The sequence below is a fragment of the Arachis ipaensis genome, chromosome B09 (genome assembly GCF_000816755.2).
Source record: "Arachis ipaensis cultivar K30076 chromosome B09, Araip1.1, whole genome shotgun sequence".
Classification (NCBI taxonomy): Eukaryota; Viridiplantae; Streptophyta; class Magnoliopsida; order Fabales; family Fabaceae; genus Arachis; species Arachis ipaensis.
The window spans coordinates 33,190,067-33,216,605 of NC_029793.2; the positions used below are offsets into that span (position 1 = coordinate 33,190,067).

At 41.8% G+C, this 26,539-nt stretch overlaps 2 long non-coding RNA genes across 2 annotated transcripts in view; one reads left to right on the forward strand and one right to left on the reverse strand.

Moving 5' to 3' along the window:
* Nucleotides 1-26,539, forward strand: part of LOC110267065 — a 99,643-nt gene that overhangs the window by 60,031 nt on the left and 13,073 nt on the right. The window lies entirely within an intron of this gene.
* On the reverse strand, nucleotides 11,549-25,899 carry LOC110267064. The gene is made up of 3 exons (XR_002354390.1): nucleotides 25,890-25,899; nucleotides 20,635-20,641; nucleotides 11,549-11,770 (listed from the first exon to the last, which is right to left on the reverse strand). It is a non-coding gene; the product is annotated as an uncharacterized LOC110267064 (long non-coding RNA).

Below are 26,539 nucleotides of genomic sequence, written 5' to 3' on the forward strand. Positions count from 1 at the left end.
AGTGTTGAACTCCTATATCCAAACTCTAAGTTTGGTGTTGGAGAGTTTCAACAAAGCTCTGCACATCTGTGAGGCTCCATGAGAGCCCACTGTCAAGCTATTGACATTAAAGAAGCGCTTGTTGGGAGGCAACCCAATGTTTATTCATCTAACTCTATTATTCTTGTTTTTCATGTTTTCTTAGGTCCATGATCATGTGGAGTCACAAAATAAATATAAAAATTGAAAACGGAGTCAAAAACAGCAGAAAAAAAATCACACCCTGGAGGAGCATCTGTCTGGCGTTCAGTGCCAGAACAGAGCATGGTGCTGGCGCTGAATGCCCAAAATGGGCAGCTTCTGGGCGCTGAACGCCAGAACAGGCATGGTTCTGGCGTTCAACGCCAGAAATGGCACACAAATGGGCGTTGAACGCCCAAAATGGCCACCAACCTGGCGCTGAACGCCCAGAGTTGTGTGCAAAGGCATTTTTACATGCCTAATGGGTGCAGGGATGTAAATCCTTGAACACCTCAGGATCTGTGGACCCCACAGGATCCACTCAGGATCTGTGGACCCCACAGGATCCCCACTTACCTCCACTCACTTCTTCTCACCACTCTCTTTCACACAACCCCATAAACTCTCTTCCCCATCACCTCTTCACCACTCACATCCATCCACTCTCCCCCATAAACCTACCTCAGAAACTCCACCTACCTTTAAAATTCAAAACCAATTTCCCACCCAAACCCACCCATATGGCCGAAACCTTTCCCCCTTCCCTTCCCTATATAAAGCCCTCCATTCTTCATCAAATTCACACAACACACCCCTCTACACCCTTCTTGGCCGAACCACGTCACCCTCTCCCTCTCCTCCATTTCTTCTTCTTCTTCATCTATTCTTTCTTTTATTGCTCGAGGGCGAGCAATATTCTAAGTTTGGTGTGGTAAAAGCATAAGCTTTTTGTTTTTCCATTACCATTGATGGCACCTAAGACCGGAGAATCCTCTAGAAAGGGGAAAGGGAAGACAAAAGCTTCCACATCCGAGTCATGGGAGATGGAAAGGTTCAACTCCAAAGCCCATCAAGACCACTTCTATGATGTTGTGGCCAAGAAGAAGGTGATCCCTGAGGTCCCTTTCAAACTCAAAAGAAATGAGTATCCGAAGATCCGACATGAAATTCAAAGAAGAGGTTGGGAAGTTCTAACAAATCCCATCCAACAAGTCGGCATCCTAATGGTTCAAGAGTTCTATGCTAATGAATGGATCACCAAGAACCATGATCAAAGTAAGAACCCGAATCCAAAGAACTATGTTACAATGGTTCGGGGGAAATACTTGGATTTTAGTCCGGAAAATATAAGGTTGGCGTTCAACTTGCCAAACATGGAAGAGAACGCACGCCCCTACACAAGGAGAGTCAACTTTGATCAAAGGTTGGACCAAATCCTTATGGACATATGTGTAGAAGGAGCTCAATGGAAGGTTGACTCCAAAGGCAAGCCGGTTCAACTAAGAAGATTGGACCTCAAGCCTGTAGCTAGAGGATGGTTGGAGTTCATTCAATGCTCAATCATTCCCACTAGCAATCGGTCTGAAGTTACTATAGACCGGGCCATCATGATCCATAGCATCATGATTAGAGAAGAGGTGGAAGTTCATGAGATTATACCTCGAGAACTCTACAAGGTGGCTGACAAGTCCTCCACTATGGCAAGGTTAGCCTTTCCTCACCTCATCTGCCACCTATGCAATTCGGCTGTGATTGACATAGAGGGAGATATCCTCATTAAAGAGGACAAGCCCATCACTAAGAAGAAGATGGAGCAAGCAAGAGAGCCCAGTCATGGAGCTCAAGAGAAGCTTTCCAGTATAAAATGTATAATAGTCCATACTTTGGCCAAGTTTAGACGACGCAAACTGGCGTTCAACGCCAGCTCTCTGCCCAATTCTGGCGTCCAGCGCCAGAAAAGGATCCAAAACCAGAGTTGAACGCCCAAACTGGCACAAATACTGGCGTTCAACTCCACAAATGGCCTCTGCACGTGGAAAGTTAAGGCTCAGCCCAAGCACACACTAAGTGGGCCCCGGAAGTGGATTTATGCATCAATTACTTACTTATGTAAACCCTAGTGACTAGTTTATTATAAATAGGACCTCTTACTATTGTATTAGACATCTTTGATCAGTTGTATGCTATCTTAGATCACAATTGAGGGCTGGCCTCTCGGCCATGCCTGGACCTTCACTTATGTATTTTCAACGGTAGTGTTTCTACACTCCATAGATTAAGGTGTAAGATAGCAGGAAAGCAAAGGTTTAGAGGAACGAAAGCATCTCTATTCGCTTATCTGAAACTCTCACCAATGATTTACATAAATACCTCTATCCCTATTCTATTATATATTATTCGAAAACACCATTATCAATTTATATCTGCCTAACTGAGATTTGCAAGGTGACCATAGCTTGCTTCATACCAACAATCTCCGTGGGATTCGACCCTTACTCACGTAAGGTATTACTTGGACGACCCAGTGCACTTGCTGGTTAGTTGTATCGAAGTTGTGAACCATGGTATTGGCACCATGTTCTTGGCGCCATTGCCAGGGAAAGAAAGAGCCATGAATTTTACATAATCAAAGTGTAATTACGATTGCGCGTACCAAGTTGCTCACGTTGCCAGGGATTGTTTGAGCCTGGACATCACAATTTCGTGCACCAGTGGCCTTCTGATTTTTTATTGTAGTAGCTTTTTGGTATGTTTGTTTACAACCTTTGATGCTTCCAGGAATCTTTAGAGTGTTGGACTTTGCTATCCGACCTCTTTTGATTGCCTTTTGTGTTTGTTCGCTTCCCGCTTTAGTAGGAGTGACCTTTGAGGCTAGCTTTGTTCGATGACTTGCTAGTATTCTCATGGAACCCTTTTAGTCTGAACAATTTTGATAGCTTTTTATGAGGTCGTGGCTTTCTAGGACAAATTTTGTCCTTTCTAGCGCACGCCTTTTGTTAGTCTGACTTCTCTTGTCGATTCTTTCTTGAGTTATTTTTAGTAATCCATTTTTAATCAGGGTTGGCCAGGCCTCTTTCTATGGATTACTTTTTATAACTATTGTCGCTTTAATGTCGATTGGTCCGACTTCTTCATGTCAGTCCGTTCTAAGTTATTTCTAGCAATCCATTTTTTCTCAAACCTCGTCAGGCCTCTTTCTATGGATTACTTTTTATAACTTTTGTAGCTTTCATGTTGATTGATCTGACTTCTTCATGTCTGTCCGTTCTAAGTTATTTCTAGCAATCCATTTTTTCTCATACCTCGTCAGGCCTCTTTCTATGGATTATTTTTTATAACTTTTGTCGCTTTTATGTCGTTTGGTCCGACTTCTTCATGTCGGTCCATCCTAAGTTATTTTTAGCAATCCATTTTTTCTCAGACCTCGTTAGGCCTCTTTCTATGGATTACTTTTTATAACTTCATGCATTAACCTGTTTTGATCGCTTTTTCACCTTGCCGATTTTGTAGAAATCTGGCGGTGAGTTTGGTTCTCACTTGGTCAACCTTGTCGAAGTCGGGCGGTGAATTTGGTTTTCACCTTGCCGATCTTTGTAGAAATTTGGACGATGAATTCGATTTTCATCGTGGTCGGGCGATGAGTTTGGTTTTCACCTTGCCGACCTGTAGCTTTATAATCGGGCGATGAATTTTAGCGTTCAGATTAATACGTCTTGGTAGAGAAACTTTGTAGAGAATCTGAAAAGCTTTATTCCAATAGAAAGTAGACATATAGGTAAACAAAATATACACATGTGGGTGCTTACCCTTCTAAGTCAGGCACTTTTGCGGATCTTGGCTTGGTGCCTCATTAAAAAACCTTTTTCAGGAAAAAGAGTGCACCTTGACCTAAGATCTTTCATCACCTTCTAACTATAATACCTTCTTAGGTTGCAGTCGTGCCATGACCTTGGTAGCTCTCACCCCTCGAGTTCGGACACCCTGTAGTAGCCTTTTCCTAGTACCTCTGTAACTCCGTATGGTCCTTTCCAGTTAGCTGCTAGCTTCCCCTCTCCCAGTCGACTTGTTCCGATATCATTTCGGATTAGGATGTGGTCATTATTGGCGAAGCTTCGCTGTAATACCTTCTGATTGTATCTTGAGGCCATTTGACGTTTTAGCGCCTCCTCCCTGATCCGAGCTCTTTCTCGGATTTCTGGAAGCAGGTCGAGCTCTTCCCTTTGGAGTTGGGAGTTAGCCTCTTCACTGTAGTGGATCATTTTGGGTGATTCTTCTTTGACCTCCACTGGGATCATTGCCTCCATTCCGTAAGCCAATCGGAAGGGTGACTCCTTTGTGGTGGAGTGTGGAGTTGTTCGATATGCCCAGAGGACTTGTGGAAGTTCTTCAGCCCAGGCTCCCTTTGCGTCCTATAGTCTCTATTTTAACCTGGCTAGTATGACTTTGTTGGCAGCTTCTGCTTGCCCATTAGCCTGGGGGTGTTCTACAGATGTGAATTGGTGCTTTATTTTCAAGTCAGCTACCAACTTTCTGAAACCTGTGTCTGTGAATTGAGTGCCATTGTCTGTGGTGATGGAGTGAGGAACCCTAAACCTTATGACAATGTTTCTATATAAGAATTTTCGACTTCTTTGAGCAGTGGCATTAGCTAGGGGCTCTGACTCAATCCATTTTGTGAAGTAATCAACCCCTACAATGAGGAACTTGACCTGTCTTAATCCTTGGGGGATGATCCGAGGAGGTCGAGTCCCCATTTCGTGAACGGCCAAGGTGATGTTATGCTAATGAGCTCCTCAGGTGGGGAGATGTGGAAGTTAGCATGTTTCTGATATGGTGGACATGTCTTTACGAGCTCTGTTGCTTCCTTTTGCAAAGTCGGCCAAAAGAATCCGGCTCAGAGTACTTTTTTGGAGAGAGCTCGTGCTCCAACATGGTTGCCACATATGCCACTGTGTATTTCTTCCAAGACCTCCTTTGTGTTGGAGGTCGGCACACATTTTAATAGGGGTGTCGAGATCCCTCTTTTGTATAAGATGTTGTTTATGATGGTGTAGTATTGTGCTTCTCGTCTCAACCTCTTCGCCTCGTTCTTATCTGCAGGGAGTGTCTCTGACTTGAGGTAATTGATTATGGGGGTCATCCATCCTTGATCCTGACCTGATATGGCTAGGAACTTTTCTTCCTCTGAGATTGATGGATTTTGCAGTATTTCCTGGATGAGGCTTCTATTATTGCCCCCTGGTTTGGTGCTGGCTAATTTTGAGAGTGTATCAGCTCGAGCGTTCTGTTCCCAACGTATATGGCGGACCTCATATTCCCCGAGTTGTTCGAGCTGTTCCTTGGTTTTGTCCAGGTACTTTTTCATGGTAGGGTCTTTAGCTTGGTAGCTCCCTGCTATTTGCGAGGTGACTACTTGCGAATCACTGAAGATGAAAAGCTTTTGAACTCCCACTTCCTTAGCCAGTCTCAAACCAGCTAGTAATGCCTCGTATTCGGCCTGGTTGTTTGAAGCAGGGAACTCGAATTTTAGGGAGAGTTCGATTTGGGTTCTCTGATCGTTTTCTATTATCACACCTACACCACTCCCGGTTTTGTTTGAAGAGCCGTCTACATAGAGATTCCATTTTGTAGGAGTTCCCGGGGTGTCAGTGTACTCAGCAATGAAATCGGCCAAATACTAGGACTTGATGGCTGTCCGAGCTTCATATTGCAGGTCGAACTCAGATAGCTCGACTGCCCATTGTAGAATTCTTCCAGCTAAGTTTGTCTTCTGTAGAATTCCTTTCATGGGTTGGTTAGTCCGAACCTTGATGGTGTGAGCTTGAAAATATGGGCGAAGTCGTCGAGAAGTTAGTATGAGAGCGTAGGCGAACTATTCTATCTTCTAATAGTTTAGTTCAGCAACTTATATGGCTTTGCTGATGAAGTAGATGGGTTGTTGCCTACTTTTGTCTTCTCTGACTAGCGCTGAGGCTATTGCCCGACTTCCTACTGCGAGGTATAATATGATTGCTTCTCCTTCCCGTGGTTGAGTAAGAATCGGTGCTTGTCCCAGGAATTTTTTGAAATCCTGGAAGGCTTGCTCACACTCTGTATGGCCGATCCGGCTAGAAATCTGGACAAGGCTGCCAATCTTCCATTGAGTTGTTGTATTTCTTTGACACAGGTCGGACTTTTCATGTTGAGTATAGCTCGGCATTTATCTAGGTTTGCCTCGATTCTTCGTTGTGTTAGCAAGAAACCCAGGAATTTATCGGCTTCTACTGCGAAGGTGCATTTTGCGGGATTAAGTCGCATGCCATGCTTTCTGATGGTATCGAACACTTTGGCGAGGTCAGACAGTAATGATTCCTCACTTTGTGTTTTTACCAACATGTCGTCCACATATACCTCCATGAGTTTCCTGATATGGTCGGCAAAGACCTTATTCATTAATCTTTGGTAGGTAGCTCCTGCATTTTTGAGTCCGAATGGCATGACGACATAACAGTAATTTGCTTTTGGGGTTAGGAATGAGGTTTTTTCTTGATCAGGTGGGTACATTGGGATTTGATTATATCCCGAGTAAAGGTACTTGTATCCAGAGGAGGCATCTACTAGAGTGTCTATGCTTGGGAGTGGATAGGGATCTTTTGGACAGGCTTTATTAAAGTCGGTGTAATAAGTGCACATCTGCCATTTCCCATTTGATTTCTTCACCAATACAACATTGGCTAACCATAGTGGGTACTTGACTTCTCTTATGAATCCTGCCTCCAGTAGAGCTTTGATAAACCACTATTTCATGGTTTATCTTGTGCTCAATTGAGTGGTTTTTATTAACTCTTTACCCACTCATTCATACTATATGCATGGTTTTACATTTGCCTTCCTAATTATGTGCTTTGATTGAAAGCATGCTTCTTTGGCCTTGAGTTCCCTATGTTTAATCCTCTCTTATTACCATTAGATGCTTTGATATGTGTGTTAAGTGATTTCAGAGATTACAGGACAGGAATGGCTCAGAGGATGGAGAGGAAGCATGCAAAAGTGGAAGGAATACAAGAAGTTGGAGAAATTGCTAAGCTGTCAAGCCTGACCTCTTCGTACTCAAATGGCTATAACTTTAGCTACAGAGATCCAAATGGTGCGGTTCTAGTTGCATTGGAAAGCTAACGTCTGGGGCTTCGATTTGATATATAACATACCATAGTTGCTCTGACGCTAGGTGATGCGAACGCGTGCTCCACGCGAACGCGTTGCAGTGGCGAAAATCAACGTGGCAGATTTCTTCTCCATCAATTTCTGGGCTGTTTTCGACCCAGTTTGCGGCCCAGAAAACATAGATTAGAGGCTATAAAGTGGAAGAATCCATTCATTCATAAGAATCAGCTCATAATTCATAATTTTAGGATTAGATATAGTTTTAGAGAGAGAGGTTATCTCCTCTCTCTTAGGATTTAGTTTTAGGATTTAGGATTATTTCTTCTTCATCATAGGTTCAATGTTCCTTTAATTTAAATTCTCTTTTACTTTTATTTTTTCTAGTGCTTTGACCTGTCTATTTCTCTGTTTAAGTATTTATGTTGCCAAATTGTCTTATAAACCTTTTCATGTTAGGATCTTCTTTATTTAATATAATTTGAGGTATTTCAGGCTTATGATTGCTCTCTTTAATTTATTGATGCTCTCGATTTATCCAAATTATTTTCATTCAAGTAGAATTTCTTCCCTTTTGGCTTTGGTTAAGTAATTGGTAACACTTGAGTTGTCAAATAAAGCAGTGGTTGAAATTGGGAGTTGCTAATTGAATTAAATTCCAATAACTCTAGTCCTTTCTTAGGAATTGACTAGGACCTGAGGATCAAATTAATTAGTCTACTTGACTTTCCTTTGCTTTATTAAAGGTTAACTAAGTGGGATTACAATCCAATTCTCATCACAATTGATAAGGATAGGACTTCCAGTTCTTATACCTTGCCAAGAGTTTTATTATTTATTTAAATTAATTCCTTACAATTTACTTTCTTGCCATTTACTATTCTTGCTTTTTATCTTATACATTAAAACCCCAAAAAAATATATCTTTTTCCATAACCAATAATAAATCATACTTCCCTGCAATTCCTTGAGAAAACGACCCGAGGTTAAATACTTCGGTTATCAATTTCAAAGGGGTCTGTTACTTGTGACAACCAAAACTTTTGTAAGAAAGGAATTCTTGTCGGTCTAGAAGCTATACTTACAATGCGAATTTATTGTGAAAATTCTAGATCGCGCGAGAGTTTCGTTCTTCAAGCTTGTACCTGTTCTTCCACAGCTTGGGATCTCTCTGGTCCGAGCTTCCGGCGCTTCTGTTGTACTGGCCGAGATCCTGGGTATATTGCCAGTTTGTGGCACATTAGTTTGGGATCTATGCCTGGCATGTCCGCGGCCTTCCATGCAAAGAGGTCGGCATTATCCCTTAGGAACCGTATCAGAGACTCCTTTATGTCTCTTTTCAAAGTCGCCCCAATATTTGTTGTTTTATCTGGGATATCTCCGATCTGGACTTCCTCGATCTCGCCCTCCGGTTGTGGGCGAAGTTTTTCCTAACCTCAAACTCCTCCGAGTTTGATACTGTTAATTTCCTCTCCTTTGCCTCTAAGGTTCAGACTTTCGTTGTAACAGCGTCGCGCAATTTTCTGGTCACTTTTTATCGTGGTTATCCCTCTGGGGTTGGAAAATTCATGCATAGATGTAGAGTTGACACTACTGCGGCAAGCTGATTTAGCGTTGTCCGACCTATTAGGGCATTGTAGGCCGAGCTCACGTCGACCACGATGTAGTCTATGTTGAGTGTCCTTGACCGGATTCCCTTTCCAAAGGTTGTGTGTAGTGAAATATATCCAAGAGGCTGGATTGGAGTGTCTCCTAGTCCGAACAAGCTGTTCGGATATACTCTGAGCTATTTTTCTTGTAGGCCGAGTTTGTCGAAGGCGGATTTGAACAAGATATCCGCCGAGCTCTCTTGGTCCACCAGTGTGCGGTGGAAGTTGGCATTGGCCAATATGATAGTAATGACCATGGGATCGTCGTGTCCCGGGATGATGCCGGCCGCGTCTTCTTGGGTAAAAGTAATAGTAGGGAGGTCGGGTGATCCTTCTCCTCCCCCAACATGATATACTTCCTTAAGGTGCCTTTTGCGGGATGATTTGGAGATTCCTCCTCCTGCGAATCCTCCATTTATCATGTGAATGTCCCTCTCTTACCCATTTTTCTATGACATTCTTCAAGTCGAAGCACTCATTTGTAGGATGTCCATAGATTCGGTGGTACTCACAGTATTCTGTCCGATTTCCCCCTCCTTTTTTGCTTTTGATTGGATGAGGTGGTGGAATCTTCTCGGTATGGCATACTTCTCAGAAAATGTCCACAAGAGACACCCGAAGAGGGGTGTAATTGTGGTATTTTTTAGGCTTCTCTCCGTGTTGATCTTCTTTTTTCTTGGAATCTTTATCCTTATCCCAGGAGGAGTAGGAGAATCCGGATTTTGAGGTCTCTCCTAACCGAGAATTTTCTTCCATGTTGATATACTTCTCTGCTCGTTCTTGCACTTCATTTAAAGATGTTGGGTGTTTCTTTGATATAGAGTGACTAAAAGGTCCTTCTCGCAGGCCATTGATGAAACCCATGATGGCTGCTTCTATTGGTAGGCTTTGTATGTCCAAGCATGCTTTGTTGAATCTTTCCATGTAAGACCGAAGATTCTCCTGATCTCCTTGTTTGATTCCTAACAGACTTAGGGCGTGTTTGGCTTTGTCCCTTTGAATGGAGAATCTGGCAAGAAACTTCTTGGCTAAGTCATCGAAACTTGTGATGGATCTGGGAGGCAGATTGTCGAACCATTTAATAGCTAGCTTTGTCAGGGTTGTTGGGAAGGCTTTGCAACAAATAGCATCTGAGGCATTGGTGAGATACATTCTGCTTCTGAAATTGTTGAGATGATAGCTTGGATCGGAGGTACCATCGTATGGGGTCATGTTAGGAGCTTTAAAATCCTTTGGAACCTTAGCTTTCATAATTTTTTTGGTGAAGGGATCTTGATCCTTGTGGGGGCTGTCGCCATGACCAGATTGAGCTGTTTTAGCTTTGAGATCAGCTTCAAGCTTTAGGAGCTTATCTTCTAGCTCTCGACATCATCTAGTTTATCTTCAGAGGTCCCTCTCGGCTTCACGTTGGTGTTCTGCCTCCTGTTCGAGCTGCTTAAGCCGATCTTATTGTTCTCGGAGGGCTTCTAAAATTTCTGAGTTTGGAGACTGCTTCTCTCCATTTTGTTGAGGTATATCTTTGGGCATGGTATCCGCATTTTTGTTTGGCGTTCTGTCCACCAAACCAGAGTTGTGGTCGTTGTCATGGTCATCTGCCATGGTGATGGGATGACTTCCAGGTTCCCCGGCAACGGTGCCAATGTTTCGAGGGTTACCTGAAACTGTAGGTCGATCTCGGACGAGATCTACGGTGGTGGTCGAAGCTGTCGTGTCCGACCTGTTGGACCTGGTGGTGCTGCTAATCCTTGGTCACCGGAGGGTGGTGATACTTGCAAGAGACTCCGATGCTTAAGTTAGCATGGGCTTTGAGCAGGTTTTTAGTAGAATCAGAGTATGAGTTATACCTGGGTGCTCCAGTGTATTTATAGTAGTGTAGGCTGACCTTTTCGGATAAGATAAGTTAGTTATCTTATCTTATCTTCTGTGTGAAGTCATCTTATCTCTAAGGGGAACCGCCCTTATCTTTCTAGGCTTTAGTTGCCTTTAGATTAGGCTATGTCCCTTTATTTGGGCCTGCTTGGGCTCCCTATAGCGATTTGGTCGAGCTCTTTGAGAAGAAGTCTGGAATTCCAGACCTGAAGAGGTCGGTCAACTTTGTCTGTTAATCGTACAGCTCGACCCAGGACATGAACAAATACCATTTTGTGTAAGAAAATTGGAAATAACTACGCATTGAACTTCAATGCTGAAGTACCAGAGGCTATACTGATAAATAGAAGCCTTTTGTATTTATAAACTAATCATAATCACAATCGGATTACCTATTGTAGCACCTTGGTAAATGTTTATTGTGGATGGGAGCACCATAAATTTGGGTTTGTGGGATACTAATGGTGAGTTAGTTCACTATTTATCAAGTTTTATTTTTGGAAGGTCTTGGTTTTTCTCAATTTTTTTAAATATGTCAAGAACATCACAATAGATTAAGACCTTTAAGTAATTGTGGACCTATGAAAATTAAATGTGATTATTATGCTCAACTATGCCTTTTAAATATTTTCTTTGGTTTAGAGAATGTATCCAATTATTTTAAATTTGGATGAATGAAGAAAACAATAAAATTGCCTGTAAATTTATCGGATTTTTCCTTTAGAGTTTCAATTTTTGTTGTGTTATGGATTCTCTTAATTGGTCGTTTTTGTTATGGGTAAGTGTTCTTATACTTGATAATTGATGAGGATAACATTTGATATTATCAATAACAATTGATTAAAATTGAATCTTAGGTTCTACCAGAGCTGTTAACTAAAGTAGTTTAGTTACAAATGATCTTAATTTGTTTATTATTTGCTCCTGTTAGTTGTCTATCACTATGTTATCATGCTATAACTTTATTGCAATTTACTTCTCCTGTTTTAAGATTATGAACTACACGGTGTTGATTGAACAAAAGTGGAATTTGAGGATAATCAAGTTTTTTTGGATCTCTTTGAGATAATATTTTCTACTTATACGTTTAACCTATTTCATATTTTTAGTTTCTGTAACACCCTACCACACAGAGTCTTATGCTTAAGTCATAAGACAGAGGTGGTGAGGTATTACGACCTCTAAAAATAAAATTTAGTACATATAGTATTGTGGAGAATGATTATAACTAGGAGCCTTTGAAGAAAAGGGATAAAACAAAACCGTTTAAATAGAAAAGCGCAACATTCCGATCGATAACGTATCAAACAGATAAAGAGATAACTAAAGCGAAACCAAAACAAGAGAGTGCCAAAAATACAAATATCAAAACTCAAGATCCGGTTGTGAAGATAACCGATCCGAGCATAAGAGTATACATATGTATCTATAAACATAAAGTAGGAAACCCAAGGGAAACCCCAAGGACAAGCTAACAAAACCTGTTCTCCAAAACCACCTTTAAGAGGAGTCAAAACAGTATATTTATATACATTATTTAGTGGAGATAGTAACTATCTATATAAAACCAAAATAAAGTCCCAAGAAACAAGATCTTCGCTTATCCAGAAGTCTCCAGCATGCCTCCGCGAGAAACCTCACATCCTGCATCTGAAAACCACAAAATCCGCATAGGTGAGAACCAGAGGTTCTCAGTATGGTAACAGTGCCCACATATCTAACATGTAATGTCCTGGAAAAGCCGAAGGCAATCCTAGAACTTCCAACAGATAATTCAAAGCTTATAAACAGACTAAACCATAAGTGGCAACTGACTAAGGATCTTCAGTCTAACTAATACTTTCATTTCCAATTCCTGCAGACCTCCCAACCGCCAGCAGTAATATAATATGGCAAACATAATTATAGCAGACAAGAAGATATACAGGTAGGAAGCAGATATAACATTTAGACAATTAGCAGGTAATATGCAGTCAATTAGGCAATTCCAAACAATTCACATAGTATGCATATGATGAATGCCTGTCCTAATGGCTGATGATATCATCTGTTGGTTATATAGCCAACTCGACAAGTCCTGGTAGCTAACCATTGGACTGTCCCTCTGTCGTGCATCCCCAACTCGAGTTATACTCAATCATAAATCATAATTCATATCCGACACCCTCATTGGTGTATATACACGGGGGCGAGCTCATCCGGAACTTTCACAGTGTCCAGCCACACTTACGACATAGGGTCAGCAGAGTATTAAGTCTCCACCTGGAGCACATGGTGGCTAGCCATTGCTTTCTCCCAAGGAAACTCATATCTCAAATAGTGAAAGTGCAACATTCATATTTCAGTCAATAAGCATATATGCAATCATATTCAGCCATAATTCAATAATGGCTCATAATACGGCAATAATTCAGCCATCCGGCTCATAATTCAATCCATAACCAGCCAATTCATTAACAATTATAGCCCTTCGGCTCATGGCATATAAGCCACTTCCACCACCATCATCTGTATCTCATACAATTCTCTTTGATCATCATTGATCATTAATTCTCCCCTTTGTTCATCCACAAGTTATCATATTTACTAGCCCTTCTCATTGCCAGGCATATCATCAAGTTTTAAAACATAAGGGGTGAGATCGGACGCTTAAAAGTATGAAATTTGGCTTTGAAATCTCAAAAATCAACTTTGGGTGAAAACAAGGTCAAGCGTGCGCGTCGCCCACGGGCACGCGTGGAATGCAGCAAAACACAGTGACGCGTACGCGTCCCCCCACCCGCACGCATGGATGGGAGAAAAGCCCAGTGATGCCTACGCGTCAGCCATGCGTACACGTGGGTGTGTTTTGTGCCCCAAGCACAAAACCAGCACAACTCAGGCACAACTCTTTGGAATTTTGCTGTGCCAATCGTATTCGCTCATCGACGTGTATGAGTGGGCCACGCGCACGCGTGGGTAGTGAATATTTGAAAACGACGCGTGCGCGTCAGCCACACCTACGTGTGGGAGTGCTTTCTACCAAAAATTTTTCTAAGTTAAAAAGCTGCAGAATTCACAGTTTCAAACCCCAATCTTCCGACAGGCATAACTCCTCCGTTTCAAATCATTTTTCACCCGTTCTTCGAATGGCATAAACATCCCGGATCCAATTTCATTTCTAAAAAATTTTGCACAAATTGGGGATTGGGAGTCCAAGTTATGCTCCGTCAAAGTATGCCCAAAAACCACATTTTCTTACAAAACCACAAAGTGCCATTTTCAAACAAACCAATTCCAACCCTTTTTTAAATCAACCAAAACATACCAAAAACCACTTCAAGCCTCCTCAACTCAAATGTTAACATCTTTTATCAAAATTATAGACCATCAACCCACCATGTTAACCAGTTTCATCAAATAATCTAATTTCAAACACAATATCATGTCATATGTATTTTCCTCATTCCAATTTCCAACACAACATTTCCAATCAACCGTCAATACATACAATCCTTACCATCCTCACTCTCAACATGCATATCTCTTATGTATCACACCATCACATCATCAATATTCATAATCACATATATGACCACACAATTGATTTCAACCATTCAACAACATCAACCATTCAAATCCTATCTTAGGGCCTCCAGCCTAAGTTTTCACACCACTTTATATTTTAGATACAGGAAACTGAGACCATACCTTAGCCGCTTTTCCGTTTAACCCGAAACACCTCTAAATCACTTTTTCACAAGCTCACTAAGCTTCAACACCTCCAAGAATAGATTTTTAGCACACCAAAGCCATTTTCCAAGCTTTCCAAAATCTCAATCAAGCTTCAATATTTACATATACACTACCTAAGCCACAAATATCACATTCAAACATAACAACTCAATACCCAACATCATAAACCAACAAATTCCACTAGGGTTGAGAATCTTACAACACCCAAGAGTCAAGGAGACAAGGTTACTCTTCTTCAAGCTAGTTGGGTCCTATAACATCAAAGAGCCCAAAATCTCAACATTTTTCCCATTAAATTTGAATTTAAGGGATGAGAAACTGAACCAAAATCATGGCTTACGTCAAGAACAAAGTAGTGGGTTTTGTAGAGCTCGTCGCGGTGAACGCATGACCGTAAACGGTGTGGCAATCAAAGCTTCAGATCAGAAGTTATGGTGGTTTAAAGATCAAACAAGGATAGAACTTTGGAGAAGTGTTCTTCCCACTTTCATTCTCATTTCAGCGTGTTTTTGATGGTTTAGAGGAGAGAGAGTGCTATTTTTTAAGGTTTTAGGTTTAGCTTGGTTGGGCTAAGGGCCCAATATAGGTCCGGTTGGCCCGGATTGGCCTGTTCGGTCCAATCTTGGGCCGATTTCTGTAAAATTGGTATCAAAATTCTCGTCTCAATTTCCTCTATCATATTAAGCCATAAAAATCACATTTTTGGCTTTCTAGAATAAATTATCATTTATGTGCTAATTATTCGTTAATTAACCGGGTTTTACATTCTACCCACTGATGAACCCCAATTTTAGGGTTTATTTTGTGTAGAATTTGGAGGGTGTTATCAACATTCTATCACAATTATCCATGTAAAATGCATAGTTTTGTGTTTTCTTCCCAATTTCGCTTAATGGTTGAAAGCATACTTTTTAGGCCTTAATTATGCTATATTTTTATCTCCCTCTATTACCATTCGATGCCGTGATCTATTTGTTGAGTGATTTCAGAATTTATAGGGACAAGAATGGTCTAAAAGAGAGGAAGGAAGCATGCATAAGTGGAAGAAGCATGAAAAATGGAGCTTTGGAGCATTGGCGTCGACGCGCACGCGTGGCCAAAGCGCAAGCGTGGGAGCTTGGATTTGAGATTGGCGCACAAACGTGGACGCAAACGCGTGGATCACAAAAACCCAGACAACGCGTACGCGTGACCCACGCGTATGCGTGACGCTCGACACGTGACTTCCTTAATAAAACCGTGACAGGCGATTTCTAAAGAGCTCCAGGCCCAGTTTTAAGCTGAATTTTGGAGGAAAAAGACCTTAAGAACCAAGGATTGAAGGGGATTCACACATTACACACTTTGGAGTTAGTTTTGGAAGTTTATGTTTCTAGAGAGAGAAACTCTAACTTCTCTCTAGGTTTTGGCTTTCTCAATTTCAATTTCACTTGGATCCATTGGTTAGATCTGAATTTGATTCAATTTTACATTGCTCTAGTTTGTAAATCTCACTCTTCTACTCTCAATTTATTATTCTTATTACTCTAGCATTGTAGATCTTGGATTTGGATCTTGTTACTTTGATTTCTATTAATGCATTAAGGAATTTCATGTTCATTATTGTTAATTGCTTGACTGTTGTTAATTGCTTGTATTAGATAGCTTGAATTCAATTTCTCTTTTCAATTTTACAATGTCTTTCATTATTGCTCACCAAATGTTTGAGAAAATATCAACTATAGCTATGGAATAGAATTTCACTCTTGGCTTAGGGGTTGGATAATTGGAGACACTTGAATTGTCAAAGCTTTTTGTTGATTGATAATTGGAAATTGCTAATTGATTTGAATGACACTAACTCTAGTCTTTCCTTAGGATTTTACTAGGACTTGTGGGCTCAAATTGATTATCTCTACTTGACTTTTCTTCATAGTTAGAGGTTAACTAAGTGGAGCAAGAACCAATTCTTATCACAATTGTTGGAGGCAATGAGGATAGGAATTCTAATTCCCAACCCTAGCCAAGGCTTTTACATTGATTGATTGACATTCACTCTTGTTTAGTTCAATTTCTTGTGTCCCTTAGCCTACTTGTCAATTGTTCATTGCTTTTATGCAAGCTTGTTTACATTTCTCGTATTCAACCTCAAACACCAAGAGAACTCCTAACCAATGATGTGCATCTTAAGGCAACTCTTAGGGAGAACGACTCGGGACTAATACTCTTGGTTATTGATTTTGAATTGTGGACACACATTTTCTATGTTTGATGCGTTATAGCTTGTTGGTTTAGACTATACTCACGACAGAATTTATTGATAGAATTCTATACCGACAAAATATCGCGCATCAAAATGGCGCCGTTGCCGGGGAATTGCATATGTGTGCCATGTTGTTGATTAGTGTAAATATGTTGAGATGTGAATACTTGCATTGTTTCTTGATTGTTTGCTAGCTCAATTGTTAGTTAGGATTAATCTTTGTTTAGTGCCTCTTGTTGTCATGAGCTCTATGCTTCTTTCATTGAATGACGCGTTCACTACCGGATCCGAGCTTAGCTAATTTTGATCCCGAAATTGAGAGAACTTTACTCCATATTACGCAAGCTCGGAGACTGTTAGCCTTTAGAGGTGGTGAAAGGGTTCCTACTAATTCACCAACCTTATCCGAGGTTGAATCAAAAACGTCATTTGAGGAAGAAACCATCTACTCTTCCATCGATACTACTAATACCTCTTCCATTGATCTAGGTACTGATACCATGGCCCCTCCAAGAAGAGTCACTCTTAAGGAGGCCGGTGCTCCAGACTTTGCTCTTCAACCGCTTCAAGTGCGTCATCCGGAGTTGAATGTTAATTTTGAGCTCAAAACTGCCTTGATTAATCTTCTACCCAAGTTTCACGGACTCTTCGCTCAAGATCCTATTAGACACCTTAGAGACTTTCAAGGTGTATGTTTAATAACTAGGCCAGAGGGTTCCGATGAGGTTGCTATTTGGCTATTTACTTTTCTATTCTCTCTTGAAGGAAGAGCCAAAGAGTAGTTCTACAATTCACCCGATGAAATTGTTAGTGATTGAAATTTGCTTAGAAGGGAGTTCTTAGATAAATTCTTTCCTCCCGAGGTGACGGATAGATTGAGGAAAGAAATTTCATGCATTGTCCAAGGTGAAATGGAAACTCCATACGAGTATTGGGAACAATCTCGAAGGCTTCTTGACTCATGCCCTCACCATATAATCGACACTGTAGTGTTGATTAGCTATTTTTGCCAAGGAATGAAACCACAAGACAAGATCCTCTTGGATGCCTCAAGCAACGGTTCCTTGACAAAGTATAGAATGGCGGAGGAAGCATGGCAACTAATCACCGATTTGGCTGAGTCCACCCAACATGCTAGACAAAGAAACCATCATCCAAGAGCCATAAATGAAGTTTCTACTAGTGGTGAGACCGCCGCCCTTACTAAGACCTTGAGAGAAATGACAAATATTCTCAAGCAACTTCAGCTCAATCAACAACAACCTCCACCTCCTCAACAACAACAAAGTCAATAGTTGGTCCCCCAAAGAGTGTGCGGAATTTGCTGTTGTTACACCTATTACACCGATAAATGCCCAAACCTCCAAGAGGATAATACCTTGGCGGCTACCAATGCCTACTACAATCGTCCAAACCAAGGTTATCATCAACAAGGAGGCAACTATAATCAATGGGGTAATTTTAGTCAAGATTGGCAAGATAATTCTAACCAAGGATGGAGGGACAACTATAATTAAGGAGGAAGGGACAACGGTGGGAACCAAAGATGGAACAACAACAATCAACAAAACCAGTACCAACAAAATCCTCCATACCAAAACCAAAACCAAGGAAGAGCCTACCAAACCTACCAACCACCTCATCAAAGGCAAGCACCTCAACTCAACCAACCACAACCCCTCCTTCCCCAAATCACTTATCCATCTTCTTCCTCCAACCAAGATGAGATACTCCGCTCCATCCTCCAAGGACAAAAAGAGCTTCAAACCACACTTACCTCAAGCCTTACCGGTCTTACCTCTACCATCCAAGCCCTTCTTTTCCTTATGGAACCGCCCTCTACCTCTACCACGCAACCCTCAAGCTCTAGTGCCTTACCCTCTCAACCTCTACCCAACCCCAAGGGTGGTATCAATACCATCACCTTGAGGTCTGGCACCAAATTGCAAGAGAAGAGTCATGAAGAGCCAAGTCTAATAGAGGTCACTCAAGATGAGGATGTGGTTGAGATAGAAGAAGTCAAAGAGGAGGATGAAACCCAATAGGTAGTTGAAGAAGTGATTGCTCAACCAAGGGGTGGAATTCCTAAGGATGGAAATGTCTTGCAAGAAGCTACTCCAATTCCATTTCCCACATTGGCAAGGAAGACCAAGAAGCAAGTTGAGTTGGATCCCAAAATGGTGGAGATATTCAAGAAAGTTGAGGTAACCATTCCTCTCTTTGATACTATCCGCCAAGTACCTAAATATGCCAAGTTTCTAAAGGACTTATGCATGAACAAGGAGAAAATTCAAGATTTAGAGACGATTCCATTGGGGAGCTCAATTTCCATTTTAATGGGTGATATACCGGAAAAGTGTGGCGACCCCGGTCCTTGCCTAGTAACTTGCACCATAGATGGGGTACAATTTGTCGACTGTATATGTGACCTTGGTGCTTGTGTGAGCATCATGCCCTTGTCTGTTTATGAGGTCTTAAAGCTTTCACCGTTGAAACGATCGGCCACCCGGTTTGTTTTGGCGGACAAAAGCATATTTTCTGTAGTGGGTATCACGGAGGATGTTCTAGTGAGTATAAAGGGGTTGGTCTTCCTAATTGATTTCCATATTCTTAAGATTCCCCCTAGTGACTCCAGAAGGACATCATCTATCTTGCTTGGAAAACCGTTCTTGAAGACCTCCTGGTTCAAATTGGATGCGTTTTCGGGTACTTACTCGTTTGAGATTGATGGAAGAGAAGTGAGCTTTAATCTTGATGAAGCCATGAGACATCCACCGGAGGACCACTCTATTTTCCGGTATGATTTTATTGATAATGCGGTGGCCGAAGTCCACCAAGAAGATTTTGATGGAAAGAGTATGATTCAAGGCCCAAATGTGGAGAGTTCCCATGTATGTGAAGAAGATGCCTTTTCACCTCCAATGTCACCAGATGACAAAGCGCCAAGTCATCAAAAAAATGTAGATTTGAAACAACTCCCATCCCACCTAAAATATGCCTTCCTTGAAGATGACCAAAAGCTCCCGGTAATTGTTGCAAAGGAGCTCACCTTCCATCAAAAGGAGAGGTTTCTAAATGTCTTGAGGAGGAACAAGAAGGCCATCGGGTGGAGCTTGGCAGATATAGTTGGAATTAGCCCCCAAGTGTGTGAACATCGAATTTTCCTAGAAGAAGGAGCCAAACCTGTTTGACAACCTCAAAGGCATCTAAATCCTACCATTCTAGAGGTTGTGAAGAAGGAGGTCACCCGGTTATTAGAAGAAGACATTATTTATCCGATTTCAGATAGCGAGTGGGTGAGCCCTATCCAAGTGGTTCCAAAGAAATTTGGTGTTACTACAATCAAGAATGAGAATGGGGAGCTTATAGCCACAAGGGTCCAAAACTCATGGAGGGTGTGTATTGACTATCGGCGCTTAAAGTTGGCCACTAGGAAGGATCACTTTCTGTTGCCCTTCATCGATCAAAAGCTTGATAGCCGCCTATGTGGTAAATTTCATTACTGTTTCTTAGATGGCTATTCTGGTTATTTTCAAATCCACATTGCTGCAGAAGACCAAGAGAAAACCACTTTCACATGCCCTTTCGGAACGTATGCGTATAAAAGAATGCTGTTTGGCTTGTGCAACACACCGGCTACGTTTTAAAGGTGTATGATGAGTATATTTACGGATCTTTTGGAGCATTGCATGGAGGTGTTTATGGATGATTTTAGTGTTTATGGGGACTCCTTTGACCTTTGCTTGGACAATCTTGCAAAAGTATTAGAGAGGTGTACTAAATCAAACCTTGTGTTAAATTTTGAGAAATGCCATTTTATTGTAAGACAAGGTATTGTTTTAGGGCATATTGTCTCTAATGATGGGATCTCTGTTGATCCGACAAAGGTCAATGTTATTTCTAGTTTGCCTTACCCCTCTTCTGTGAGGGAAGTCCGTGCATTTATTGGACATGCAGGTTTTTACCGGTGTTTCATTAAGGACTTTAGTAATGTGGCACTACCTCTCTCTCGATTGTTGCAAAAGGATGTGGAATTTTATTTGAGTGAAGAGTGCATGGAGGCATTTGACAAGCTCAAGATCGCTTTGACCCGAGCTCCTATAGTGAGAGGGCCGGACTGGACTAGGCCATTCGAGATCATGTGTGACGCCTCAAACTATGCGGTAGGAGCGGCGCTAGCTCAGTGCGAGGGTAAAATTCCTTATGTCATTGCCTATGCCTCTAAGACTTTAGATGAAGCGCAGTCCAACTATACTACCACCGAGAAGGAATTGTTAGCAATTGTCTTTGCCTTGGAAAAATTCCGGGCTTATCTACTTGGCTCTAAGGTGGAAGTATATTCGGATTATGCAGCATTGAAATATTTGTTGGCCAAGAAAGAATCCAAACCTAGGTTGATCCGATGGGTGTTGCTATTGCAAGAGTTTGATCTAGAGATCAAATATAGGAGTGGTTCGCAAAACTTAGTGGCGGACCACTTGAGTCGCCTTGAGCACACAAAGGGTGATCCCACTCCTATCAATGATACATTTCTTCTTGAGGGCTTGCTAGCAATATCCGAGGTGATCCCTTGGTATGAACCTATTGCCAATTACTTGGTTGCTCGCACCTTTCCTCCCAATTTTTTTCTCAACATCAGAAGGATAAGCTCAAAAGTGAATCCAAATATTATGTATGGGATGACCCATACTTATGGAGATGTGGTGCCGATCAAGTAATTCGAAGGTGTATACCGCAATTCGAGTTTCAATCCATTTTGGAGGCTTGCCACTCTTCCCAGGGTGATGGCCATTTTGGTGCTCAAAGGACGGCTCGGAAGGTCTTGGATTGTGGATTTTGGTGGCCTACACTTTTCAAAGATGCATCTCTTTTTTGTAGCTCTTTTCCACAATGCCTTAGGTTTGGAAATATCTCCAAAAAGAATGAGATATCCCAACAAACAATGTTGTTTTGTGAAATTTTTTATGTTTGGGGTATTAACTTCATGGGACCTTTTCCAAATTCTAATGGTTTCGTGTATATTCTGCTAGCTGTTGACTATGTTTCCAAGTGAGTGGAGGCGATTCCTACCCAAATAGATGATGCTAATGTGGTTCTTTCTTTTGTTTGTAATAACATCATTTGCCACTTTGGATCACCACGAGCAATCGTGAGTGATCAAGGCTCGCATTTTTGTAACAAAAGGATGGCAGGTTTAATGAAGAAGTATGGCATCATCCATAAAGTGGCCACGGCATACCACCCTCAAACGAATGGCCAAGCCGAAGCCTCCAATCGAGAAATCAAGCGTATATTGGAAAAGATTGTAAAGCCTTACAGGAGGGATTGGAGTTCTAAGCTCGGCGATGCGCTTTGGGCCTACCAGACGGCTTACAAGACGCCGATTGGTATGAGCCCGTTTTGGTTGGTTTATGGAAAGGCTTGCCATCTCCCGGTGGAGGTGGAACATAAAGCGTATTGAGTCGTAAAGGAATGCAATTCAGGCTTTGGGGTTTGAGTCGAAAGGAAGTTACAGTTGGTGGAGCTTGAGTTCCTCCGATTGGAAGCCTATGAGAATTCAAGGCTCTACAAGGGGAGAATGAAAGCGGTGCATGATAGAAACATCAAAAGAAGAGAGTTTCGGGCTAGAGAGTTGGTCCTCCTTTATAATTCTAGGTTGAGATTGATGCCTGGTAAGTTAAGATCAAGGTGGGAAGGTCCTTATAGAGTGGAGAAAGCTGAACCATATGGGATCTACCACCTTCGCCACCCTTCAAGCCCCAATATCTTCAAGGTTAATGGTCATCGTCTAAAGCTATACCATAGAGAGAAGATGAAAAGCAACAAAGAGGTTAAGGTATTCCTCCTTGAGGACGCACCCGAAGGCAAAGAGAATTGAGCTCATGACCATCCAACTTAAGGACATTAAAGAAAAGTGCTAGGTGGGAGACACCCCACCATGGTATGATCTTCCTTTGTTTATAGTTTCTTGCATATAGTTTGTAGAGTCTTTGTGCCTTTTGTGATTGCTTGATTTGTGAGTTTGTTCATAGTAGGGTTGATTTTGCTTGATTTTTGTTAAATTGCACATGAGGTGCTCATTGATAGTGGTTTGATCGATTTGGAATGTTTGAAGAAATGCTTGATTTTGAGTGTTACATGAAGTTTTGGATGTTTTTGAACCGTTTAGCATGCATTACTACCAATTTATGCCATAATTGATCCTCCTCATGTGTATGAAAAAAAAGGGGGCGATCCACGCGCAAGCGTGCTCTACGCGTACGCGTCGGCGCAATTTCAGAACTCCTGGTATAAAAACCAGAGAGTTGTGCCTACTGTGTGCCCATTTTGTGCCCAAGGAACAATTGCAACCCACGAGTAAGTGTGGGCGACACTTACGCGTCCCTTGTCTTTTCGCACACCCACGCGTAAGCGTGGGCGACGCATACACGTCGGTTGCGAATTTTGAATTCTCTGGTACAAAAACCAGAGACTTCTGCCAACTTTGTGCCTATTTTGTGCCAATGCACCCACGCGTGAGCGTGGGCGACGCGTACGCGTCGCTCGCCAATCTTGTAATCCACGCGTATGCGTGATAGACGCGTACACGTTGATGGTGCTGCACCCCACTCCTGGTACAAAAACCAGAGAGTTGGGCCTACTTTGTGCCGACTCTGTGCCCATGGCACAACTCTACCCATGCGTGCGCGTCACCTAATGCATACGCGTCCCCTCTTTTTTTTTGTAACCCCACGCGTATGCGTGGGGGACGCTTATGCGTCACTTCCCTTCTCCATCCTTCCACACGTACGCGTGGAGCGCGCGCACGCGTCATACCCCTGACGCAACTAGAACTAAGCGCGCCCTGTTTTTGAGTTCCTCTTCACTTCATTCTTCCATTTCCTCTTCTTCCTTCTCCCATCACCCTACCACCCTTGTCTCCGGCCACTCCACCGGCGACCATCTCCGCCAGCAACCACTACCTCCGGCGACCCCATACTTTCTCTCTCCTCTCTTTTCCTTTCTCTCTCCTCTCATATTTTCCCACCTACACTTCACCTTGCTTTCTTTCTCTACTCAAGGTTTTACTCCTATTCCTTCTTCCTTTTTGTCTCTTATTCTAAATTTTCTTTCTCTCATTAGTTGCATTCAACTTTTCTTTTTCTTTTCTTCCTAGTTGCATTTTTATTGATTGGTTCTTGCTTGTTTGCTTTCTTTCTTTTCATATTCTCTATGGATGTTGAACTTTGAGTTTTCTCTTGCTTTGATGAATCGTTTTGATATCTCTTGATCCCTTTGTGACTATGTGGTGTTGCTTTGTTGTTTGGTATTCAATTTGGAGTATTATGTGATTGAATTCTTCCTACTTGCTCATTGTTTGAATATTGCATACCAAGTATTTGTTGAAAGGCACCTACACCATGTTAGCTCAATTTTGACTTTGTACTCTCAATTTGGTGCTTCTTCTTCTTTCACTTGCTCCATCTAAATGCATTGAGCCTATTTTGCTTCTTGTTTACCATTCTTATACTCATTCCCCATGACTTGCTTCTTCATTATTATTGATGCTTGAGTTTATCCTTCTCATGCCTTATTGCATGCTTCACTCACTCTTGCATCCCATGCTAAGTATTATGACCCAAGATTTTATTATTGGCTTGTTCACATGTTATAGTTGTCATGTCCTCAAGACACACTATTCCTTTTGGGCTTTATTTTTTTTCACTTGCATGTTATTTTCTAAGTGTTGATTATTTGGGTTTTAATGTTTTTCTTTTCCTTTCTTTTTCAGGATGGCCACCAGAAAAGGTAAGGAGAAGGCGTCTAAGAAACCAGCCACAAAAAGGGCACCCCAAAAATCAACCTCCAAGGCACACCCTACATTAGGAGCTAAACCCCTCTCAAAGAAGGCGAGGACGGTTGTTCATATTGATGAACAAGAGAAGGGCAATCAGGCAAGGGACCCCACAAGGTTTTCTAACTGCTTCTATGAGCTCATGTTCCCCGCCATGGTTGAGAGGAACTATCATTCCGAGCATCTACCCGCCCCTCCGAACAACATTGCTCAATATGTGATGCCCCGCATTGAGCGGCGGCAATGGGGATTTATAATGCGAAGACCACAGGAGGCCAACCTTTCTTGGGTGGTGGAGTTCTACTCCAATTACCACTTCCCTTTTCTTCAGTCAGTTTATGTGTGCCAGAAGCAAGTCCCGGTTTCGGAAGAGGCTATTCAGCGAGTGCTTAATGTTTTACCGATACCGGAGGAGATAGATGGTTACCAAGCAGTCCTGTGGCAGCGGAATGAATTTGGGTTTGATTGGGACTTGATTCTTCCGGTTATTGCCTAACTAGAGACATTTTGGACCCAAGAGAGACTCAGGATGCGGCTCAAGTGCATTGACGCATGCTACCTTACTGTGGAAGCTCGAGCGTGGGCCCAAATCTTATCTTACTACGTACTTCCTAGCTCCCGTAAGTCATCCATCACGGAGAACCTCGCCCTCCTTGTTTGGTGCATACTCACGGAGAGGCCAGTCAACATCCCTCTCCACATCCGAAAAGTGGGTCGAGCCCATGCCAAGGGTAATCTACCATTTCCCGCTTTGGTATCAGATTTAGTTGCTGCTGCTGGTGTCCCTTCCGAGGCTAAGGACATGAAGGCTATAATTCCGGCAAAGGGCGATATTGTCCCAAGCGGGAAATATCTTCAGCCTCCTATGGACACCACAAGCCTTGACATAGCTCCTCTTTCCACCATTCCTACCACTTCATCCACACCACCAAAGTCAACCCATCAATTTCTTGTAGAGCTCCATGAGAAGATCGATCGATATGAGCGGCGAAACAAACGCCAATTTGCTTATATGAAGAAGATTTGGGGTTGTGTCAACCCGCCTATGGAAGAGTCGAGCATTTCCACATCTGCTTCGGACTACAGTAAAGCAAGCACTCACTCAAGACACGGATGGTGGAAATGGCAACCCAAATCCCCCTTTGCGTATCTCTATTGGCACAGAGGACCGTGCAAACTTCTAAGTGTGGGGAGGTCGGTTACCGACTTTCGTAGGTATTCTTTTCTTTTCAACACCTATGATTATGATTTTTCTTTCATTAGTTAGAATAGATTGCATAGTTAGTTTTTGTATTTGAACACTTTTCTGCATGTTAGGACTACTTGGTTAGGGTGATAACGTCCTTTCCAAGAAATCAAGTTTAGGGCACCCTACCAATTTGAAAAATTTTTGTGTCAATCTTGTTTGAAAAATGTATACTGGAACATGGTTTTTGAGCTAAGAACACAAGCATGTGAGATTTGAGCCTAATTGTGTGGTTACATGTTATAATCACTTATTTCCATTCATGTGTGCATTGTTCTCTTTCTATGATTGTGATCTTTGATTTATTCGATTCTTTATGTCCATTGTTCTATGTAGACATGCATTTATATGATTGAGGCCATCATTTCATTTAGCCCACTTACCCAAATAGCCTACCTTCCATCAACCATTGTTAGCCAATTTTGAGCTTATTTTAATACCCCTTTGTTCTTAATATTAGCACATTACAAGCCTTTAAGCGAAAAACAATAATCGTCCTTATTTGAATCTTTGATTAGCTTAGGCTAGTGAGTGTGTGTCATTCAAGTGTGGGGAAACTTGGGATATTGGTTGAGGAAAAAGGGTATTTATAATTTTCATTGAAGATCTTGGGAATTGGATACATATTCGTGCATTAAATGTGAAGCCATATGCGTTGATGCTCTTGTATATTTTTGTAGTTCGAAAAGAAAGAAAAGAAGAAAAAAATATACAAAGGGAAAATAGAAAAAAATAAATAAAAAAAGAGAAGAAAAAGAAAAAGAAAGAAATAAAAAGGGGACAAAATGCCCCAAAGTAAGGTTCAATAATAATCGATGCATATG